Below are 9,137 nucleotides of genomic sequence, written 5' to 3'. Positions count from 1 at the left end.
TAATGTCATTTAATATTAGTTAACATTTACACAGTACTTTATGCTCACAACACCCCTGTGAGTTGGTTCATAGTCTTCTTAGAGGCAAAGAAAACCATGGTCTAATGTACCAAAAGTTTCCCTTAATTTTTTCTTGTTATTGAGCCACAGGAATTAACTCAGCTTAATTTGATGGCTTCTTTACTTTTTAGTGATTTGCCCAAGGACACATAGTAAGTCATAAAGTTAGCTTTAAACCAAGAGTTTCTCATTCAGTACAAGTCAGAGAAAGCGTGTACTTTTACTAACTATAACCGAAATGCATGTTTATGCATTTGTATTCTGTATAAGGGAAGGCATATATGCTTCTTTAATTTTTGGACTATTATGTGCTATAATGCCAAGTGTGTAAAGTCTTTGATATTAGGATGAATAAATACAATTAGGTCCTTTTCAAAAATAATGTATCCTGACATATTTTGAGAAAGCTATTAGTCACTTTCTACGTTAGGGAGAACTACATAATAGTTGCTTTCAAGATTGCCTTGTGCTTGAATAAGTTTTGCAAATTTGAGAGAATAAAGTACATTATACTTGTCAATTCCACGTTTTACACCATTAAATCTTGAGCAGTTCTTGATATATTTTCTAGTTCCTGTCCTCTGATGTCAGATTTTCAGAGATGGAGACCCAACTCAACTTTCCAGCTTTATCTGGATTTTTCCTCCTTTAAAAAAATAAAAACAATGAAAATTTGAGATGGTGGAATTATTAGTAGAAAGAATATGATAGAAATCTTGGTACTAATGCATTGACCTCAGAAAAGTGAAATGCAAAATGGTTATGCCAAATAATATATCCCTTTAAAGAAGGATTACTTGTTGCAGTTACAAGCATGCCCATGGTCAATCTACCTTAACAAATGAACCGTCTCTTTTTCATCTATGCTCCATTTAGCTACTCTTTGCTTTCAATTAAGGATTTGTTAGTTTAAATATGTACAAAGCTTATTCTCAGATATCTGATTCAGTAGCAAAACCAGACTAAACCAAAGCCCTCCTCCACCTATATTGACCAGAGCTAACTGAAGTATACTGAGAGAGCAAACAAACAAACAAACAAAAAAACAAAACTGAAGGCACAATCAGGAAACTTGTTTGAATCCTGGTTTTGTCATTTGCTAACTGTATTATATTAAGCAAATTACTTTAATTCTCAGAATATCAGTATCCTTAATTTACTGAAAGATTTAAGTGCATTAATAAATCAGTCAATATGCATTAAATTAGTACCTATCATGTGTCAAGCAGTATGCTAAGTGATGGGGCTACAAAGACAAAAATGAAATAATTCTTGTCCTCAATGAATTTATATTCTCACAGGGGAGGCATATAGAATCATGTGCATGCATGATTATATCTAAAATAACTTCAAAATTAATACAAAAATTTGTGCATGTAAATTATATATAAAATTTATTCTAAATTGATACCAAGTAGTTTGGGGAAAGAGGCCAACAGATGTAAATAGTTCTATAGTGCACTATATAAATATTTTATAATACTAGTGTATTCTGATTAATGCAAAGTCAATGGCTATAGAGTATCCTAGATCACCTGAATGGATCAAGGGTCTCTCCTTCATTTGTTCTTGTTCTTGATGCACATGAAGGAACTTCTCATTTTTTAGTTTCCCTTTACTCAGACAACTAGGTTCAAAAGAAATCTAAATGTGTAGAAACTTACCTTGGAATTGCATTGCCCACCAATAGGTTGGTGGTAATGAACAAAAATGTCGTGTTTTATATAGTGTTATCATCTTCAGAAACAATTGGGTTCAAATCTGACTATTATACATACTGGCTGTGTGACTCTGGACATATCACTTCAATATTCAAGAACCATAAGCAACTGGACATCATCATAATACCAGTTTCATGAAACCCTATATTTAGAGACATCATTAATCTATATAGCCAAAGGAAGCTCCTTATAGGAGGTCTCTAGACTAATAAAATATAGCCCCTCACCCCAAAATAATGATGATCATATTTTGAAATATATATATATTTATTGTAGTGCCATCACTTTTCACTGCCTTTTGACCATTTCCCCATACATAAAGTATTTTTCAAATATTTAGGTTTGTTATATGGAAGAATGATATTTATATTTGTTATATGTGTTCCTCATTCTCCAGGAAGCAAAATTAGGGACAATTTGGGAGAGTTTTAAAAAAAGATTTAGTTCTATCTGTGGAAATTACAAAAAAAAAAAGTCCAATAAATACAAATAATTAAGTGGAATAGGATGTTTAGAAGGTATTGTGATACACTTTCCCTAGAAGTCTTCAATCAAATATTTGTGAACCACTAATAGATGTCAAAAAGGTGCAAATCCTAATAAAGAGGATAACAGATTGGCTATGGACACTAACTGCATGTATGCACTGACATACCTAAAACACACTAAGAACATATAGCTGCAAACAACATAGAACACTGAGAAGCAGATTGGAGCAAGAAGAAAGAAGACTGAAGAGGTTGCTTTGCATGTAAATAACAGAAGGGCTTGTGTAAAACAGAAGGTTTGTATATAGAACAGACGTGGTTAAATATTCAGTTCAAAGTGATCACTAACATATAGGACACACTTATAACACGATTTGAAACACCGCATAATTCAGTAATTAAAATTCATGGTAATATAAATAAATGTGAATTAATCAAATTAGAGCAGAAGCATTACAATAGGTATGAACATTACAGGATAAGTTCTTATCTCAGAGGAAGATTTCATATATTCCAATGAGGTAACAACAAAGGACGTTGTATATCTTTAATAAAGGAAAATCTTTTCTGTACCGACTTCAAGGGGGATGTGAGATCTTCCTAATAGGTGATTCTAACAGAAAATGTATATAGGTTGAACATAATGTATAAATAGTGTAAAGAATATGCAAAAAGCACATACAAAACATGTAAAAACTGTAGATTTGTACATATTTGTATATTTGTGTATATTTGTACATGGGTTTCTTACAAGATTCTTAGTTTTCTTAGCATTTCAAGTTAATTTTGAGTTTTACTATAGACGGTTTTGGTTTCCTGTATTAGCATAGGGTTTCGGCATAGTTTAAGAAATTTGATTGGAATTTTTTCATAGGATTTCTAAGATTCAGTTTGCATTTGTTTTGCATAGGTTCTATTTTAGATAGGCTTTTGTTTTCTGTAACAGCATAGGCTGCAAATTTGTTGTTCTGTTACTGTATTTTTGCAAATGTTTGCATTTTGAATTTTTGTAATTGTATTGTTTGGACTTGCATGTTTGCAAGTATTTTTCCTTGATTTCTTTTTCCTGTTTCTTGAGATTCTCTTTTTACTCTTAGTATAGCTTAGGTTAGTATAGTGATAGCATAGTAACAGAGTAAGAATAAACTTGGCAGCAATAGTATGATAAGTTTAGGAATAAGATTAGGCATTGCATAAATTTACTATGATCTAAATTGGGGAGATTACATCTCCTAATTATGATCGCAAGTGGGAATTATTAGGAGTGAAATAAGATGTGGGGTTTGGTAAGTATTTGAATCCTGTCAGGCTGGGAGACTGTCATGAAATGGAACCTTGAACTAAGATCTGGCTTAGGAATTCTGTGAAGATCTGGGAGTTGGAAATTCTGTTAGGCAATTGTCTTTTCTCTCTCTTTTCTGGTGTTCCCTGCCCAGAAGGGTGGCTAAAATTTTGGCTCTTGGAAATTCCTTGAACTGGAGTGATAGTTGTGGAAAGAGGAGGAAGTTGGAAATTTTGGGAAGAACTGTGACAAAAGGATCTACAGTTAAGAGAAGAAAATCTAGTTTTTATACCTCTTTAGTTAGAGTATTAACAGGCTGGACTTGGCCTTTTCAGGCCAGAAACCACTAGGTCAAAACTCTGACTGACTAGAAGTTGGAAACCTAACTGAATAAATATGAGGAGGCACTAAGAATACTAAATAAGACTAATTATTAGAAATAGGCTTAGCTAGTTAGAAATTGGGTAAGTTAGGAATAAGGAGAGAGAGCAGGTCTGGTTTTATTGGACAGAAGTGCTTTATTGGACAATCCCAGAGGGACCTGGGATTGGTGTGGTTGGAGGGAGTAATTTACTTATTAAGCATCTTTCCTCCTTTTACTTTTCCGTTAAACTTTTTAATCCTTTAAAACATAATAAACAGAGGTGTTGTTTTTACCCACTGTCTCCACAGTTGTGTCAGTCCAAATCCCTTGAGAAGGCCTTAATGTAAAAAGGCCCACTGTTCTTCCCAGCCTATATCACTTTGTTACAAAGTTAAGCCAACTGGCCCTTCTTACTAACAAACAGATACAATCCCAATTTATTACATTGATACAAATAGTCTTCAAGATTCCTTTCAATTCTAGGACTATGTAATTTTATAACAGAAAGATCGGATGCTTAGATTTTTATTACTTATACACTTATTGGTGTTAAAATCAATAAGGGTTGGAAATGTAAGAGCATTAAGAAATAACCCGTAATATGGTAAGTGGTCAAAAAAAGAGTCTCTCAAAAAATGGTCAAGAGGAAGGGAGGTATTTTAGTGGATAAAGACCCAGACTGAGAGAAGGGAAATGCTAGGTTCAAATTTGTCCTCAGACACTTCCTAGCTGTGTGACTCAGGACAAGTCACTTAATCCCATTTGCCTAGCCATTACTGCTCTTTTGCCTTGGAATCAATACTTAGTATTGATTCTATGACAGAAGGCAGAGGTTTAAAAATATCTTTGTTAAGATGCAGCATGAGGAAGCATAGATTGCTTGTTATTGATACCAATTTGGGGATTAATTGCATCAATAAGGACATAGAGATGAGTGTGGTGCTTAGAGCCACAGGAGCAAGCAGTGGCACTGCCAGGCTGGAGCCTAAAGCAGCAACTGGGCTATCCAACTCTGTGTCCGCACAAAATCTTCTTGAGCAGCAGCCATGTCCTACTATGCAGTTGATCCTACTATGAGCAAGAAGAAAAAGAAGAAGCCTTTTATGCTGGATGAAGAAGGAGATGCACAGACAGAAGAAACACAACCCTCAGAAACAAAGGAAACTGAACCAAGGCCAACAGAGGACAAAGATGTAGAAGCTGATGAAGAGGATGATAGAAAGTTGTTTCTGATGACCAGGATGACTTAAATGTTTTCAATCAAAAGAGAAAGAAGAAGAAAAAAAATAAAAAGCGATATTTGGTATTGATGAAGCTGAAGATGTTAAGGACCTCAAGATTGAAAGTGATGTGCAAGAACTAGCAAAACCAGAAGATGACCTTGATATTATGCTTGGCAACAAAAAGAAGAAAAAAGAAGAATGTCAAGTTCCCAGATGAGGATGAAATCCTAGAGAAAGATCAAGCTTTAGAAGATGAAGACAGCACAAAAGGATGATAGAATCTCCTTCAACAATCAGATTGGCCATGCATGGGCAGGCTCAGAAAAAGACTATATTCATGATGAGTTGCAGAATCGAGTATTCAATATAATGTGGGGAAAGAATCCTGATATGGTTGCTGGAGAAAAAAGAAAATTTGTCATGAAATCTTGTTAGAATGGGAACTAAGTAATCTTCTTTCAGCAATTTCACAGATATCTATAAACTATTACATCATCAGCCCAAACATCTCCTGGCATTTTTATTGGTTGAATTGGATACAAGTGGTTCCATAGCTGGTAATAATCAATTTGTAGTCAAAGGAAGATCCCAACAGAAACAGAAAACATCTTGAGAATATATATCAAGGAGTATGTCACTCGCCCTACATAATGTTGGTCACCAGACACAAGCCTGCAGAAGGATATACAATTCTATTTCTTACAATGTGAGACCTGCCATTCTCTCTGCTCCATCAGCAGCATCAAAACTGGGTTCCAGGCTGTCACAGGCAAGCAAGCACAGCTCCATCCCAAAGCTAACTAATTTGCTAAACCACACTAAATTGTGAAAAGCATTTTTGAGATGTGGTTGGACAGGTTTATGATCTGAGTGGATTTACCATTGTTTTAAAAGCAAGATTAAAAAAAGCTGCCAAGTTCTCATTTGGCATTGGGTTGGTTGATCTATGAAATTCTTTCAAGATGCAGATCCTCCAGCTGTTCCCCTGCTCATTGAATATTTTAACAACTGTCAGAAAAAAATGTGATGAGGAAAAGAGGAGGGGCTTTTTAAAAACCATTTCTAGACCTCTGCAAAACACAAAACAAATTAAAGTTATTCTAACAGTGACTCTTTCATGCCAGCTTGTCCTTCAGTTTCCTTTTCATATACATAAACAACAACAACAAAAATCATAACTGACAAATGCAATGGAAATAATTTACTGTGACCATGTGCAAGTTCTCACTAAATATCTCTGTACATCTCTACAATTCTTCTGTACATTGAGACCTGGAACTTTAGCATAGACTTCCAAGATGCAGCTTTTCAGCTCCTAAAGAGGACTGACCCACATGGGCAGAGGAGAATGTGAAAGGGATGGGAGGAGTTTGAGTTCCAGGCATGGCTATTAGCAGACATTCCAAGTCTGTATGGGATGGTAATATTGGTTTGAGATCTCTTTTTTAAGATATGAGAATTGTTTACTTTCTACCTCACTTCCACCTTATGCATGTTTCCTCCAACTATGATCATGTGGAAAATGGAATGATAAGCTGGTTAATACCCTGATCACTTAGAGCTCTATCTTTCCAACATCTTGAAGTTATTTTAGCAATAATGAACTTCTTGATACTACTTTAACCCTTAAGACTCAACATGGCATCCCCAAGATACTGGGTCAATGTGAAAGCAATGCACCTATGTCATATTGGGACAGTGACTAGATGGTGATGTTAAGAGAAAGCATTTTCCCCTTCAGCTTGTAGTATATATTCTGAAAAGCCCCATTGTGAACAATTTTCAATACTTTGAAAGCAGAGTGCCCACCAGAGGAGAGAAACCATTGCCAGCAAGCTTATAACTAGCATTCCAGGTTTCTAGCAGTGGAAAATGAATGTGCCATGCCACCTCAAGTGGACTTGATTATAAAGTGATTGTCCTACCTCTAGGAACCAAGAGGAACAGATGAAATATAACTTATGTGTGCCTATCCTCATTGGCTACATTAATATTGGTCTGACACAAACTCTTTGCAAAGAAAGGCACACTCTCAATTTTCTCTCTCTACTTTTCATGCCCTGGGGTCTTGGAAACCCACCTGAGCAAGTTATTGAGCATGTGCTCTATATGAGGCTGAGTTGACACCACACTGACTTAGCTGCATTATTTTTAAATCACTATAACCTTTAATTTTAAAATTTGAACCAAGAACAAAGGAAACTTGGCTGAGTTAATGTGTGGATGGGTTTATTTGACTGGCATGTATTCATGGTATTGTTGAGGGTAAAATTAGGGTAGTTGGTTGAACATATTATATTTGTGGTCACCATGGATTTAGATTCAATCCCAATAAAATACTCAAGTTAGTTTGGGATTTTTATGGTGGTTTAATTACAATAGTAGAAAAAATTAAGAAGAGGAGAGAGAGGAAAAGGTATAAGATTTCTCTGACTTAGCCTAAGCCAAGGGAAGTTCAGAGGCCTCAGTCAAGGGGCCTTCTCAGAAGATTAAATCTAGCTCGCCTTCCAGCCACAAGGCCTCGTCCAAGATGAGGGGCTTCCTCAGAGGATAGTGCCTTTCAGGAGGTCAAAGAAATGAGGAATCAGCCTAACCACTCACCAAGGTCGCTCAGGGAAGATGCTTCACCTAAACCACACTACAGAACCAAAACCCGCAAGCACGTCAAAATGCCCAGAACTCCCAACATAGCCAAGCAAGCTCCCAGGGCTGCTGAGAGAGCCCAACATTGCTGAGAGAGAGAGAGAGCCAGAGAGAAGAAGTGACATGAAATAAACAGGCAGTTCTTTACATCACTTCCTGCTTCTCACATGTACCAATGGTAGCTTAAGCTTGACATAGGGCAGCCCAAGGGATCTGTCAGTTGTTTCTGATTTGTCACTTGCTAGCACATGTTGGTCATAGGCCATCCTCATCACAGTTAATTCTTAAGTGGGGGTGTATACATTCCTGGTTGCTAGAATTCAAAAGACTAAGCAGGGTGAAGTAAATCTAAAATTCACAGTATCTAGGTAGCCCAACGTGACAGCTACTGTGACTATACTTGTTTTTGAAATTAACAAAATAATTTCTATTTGGATTTTCTTTTTTATATCTATACTATTTCCAATTTTATTTGCAAGTCATTTTTTTTGAAATTCTTGACTGCAATTTGAAAGCAATAGGTAGAATCCACATTTGAGATTCTACAAAGCTTTTTGGAACTTGTAAAAAGAGCTGTAACAAATGTTGGATATAACTTTGAGTGAATAAAGCCAGGATCAGTGCATCTTGTGTAACCAAAAAAAAAAAAAAGTACATAGAACTGTTGTAGTATGAATGGATATAGACCCACATTGAACCATTCCCTCATTCAATATGAATAACACGATTTACATGTTGGCATAGGAATTAACTTATCATTTATGCATGAACTGAAAACAATTATAATTTAAAGCTGGCATTTATACATAATGATGTTTTCTAAACATGTTACATAACTCAATCATATATGAAACAGAATAACTATGTGAATTATTACTAATATTGTCAACTATATTCTATAGATGGGGAAATTGTGACTTAGAGGGATTTTGATTTACTATTATAATGTATAGTAAGAGCCAGAAGTCATATTTAAATTCATTTTTCTTCTAAATCCAGATCCATTTCTTGCTTTTTGATCTCATACTCCCTTTCCCAAAAATGTTACTTGGTTCAGTAACCAAAATGCTTTATATAGAACAAGAGGATTTGAATTTGAATCTTGACTACTATGTGCAATATATAATACTTAAGTACCAGTTTCATCACTAAAATGAAAGATAGTTCTAAAAGGCACCTAAGATCTCTTTCACCTCCACCATCTATCATCTAGGTAGGATTGGGCTGACTCACTTCCTCAAAAATGTTCCCACAACATATTTTTAAAGTTTTATCTGCATTATTAACATTTTCTCCATCACATTTTTAAGTATAGACAATTCACAAAACAATCAAGTCCTTATTTAAAACATTTCT

The 9,137-nt window shown here is 35.3% G+C and overlaps 1 pseudogene; it reads left to right on the top strand.

The window, feature by feature from the left end:
- Positions 1–4,961: 4,961 nt before the first annotated feature.
- On the top strand, positions 4,962–5,942 carry LOC100022772 (eukaryotic translation initiation factor 2 subunit 2-like; annotated as a pseudogene).
- Positions 5,943–9,137: the final 3,195 nt, after the last annotated feature.

The sequence above is a fragment of the Monodelphis domestica genome, chromosome 7 (assembly GCF_027887165.1).
Source record: "Monodelphis domestica isolate mMonDom1 chromosome 7, mMonDom1.pri, whole genome shotgun sequence".
Classification (NCBI taxonomy): Eukaryota; Metazoa; Chordata; class Mammalia; order Didelphimorphia; family Didelphidae; genus Monodelphis; species Monodelphis domestica.
Note: the sequence above shows the minus strand (reverse complement) of the source record. Positions and strands in the feature narration are given on the sequence as shown.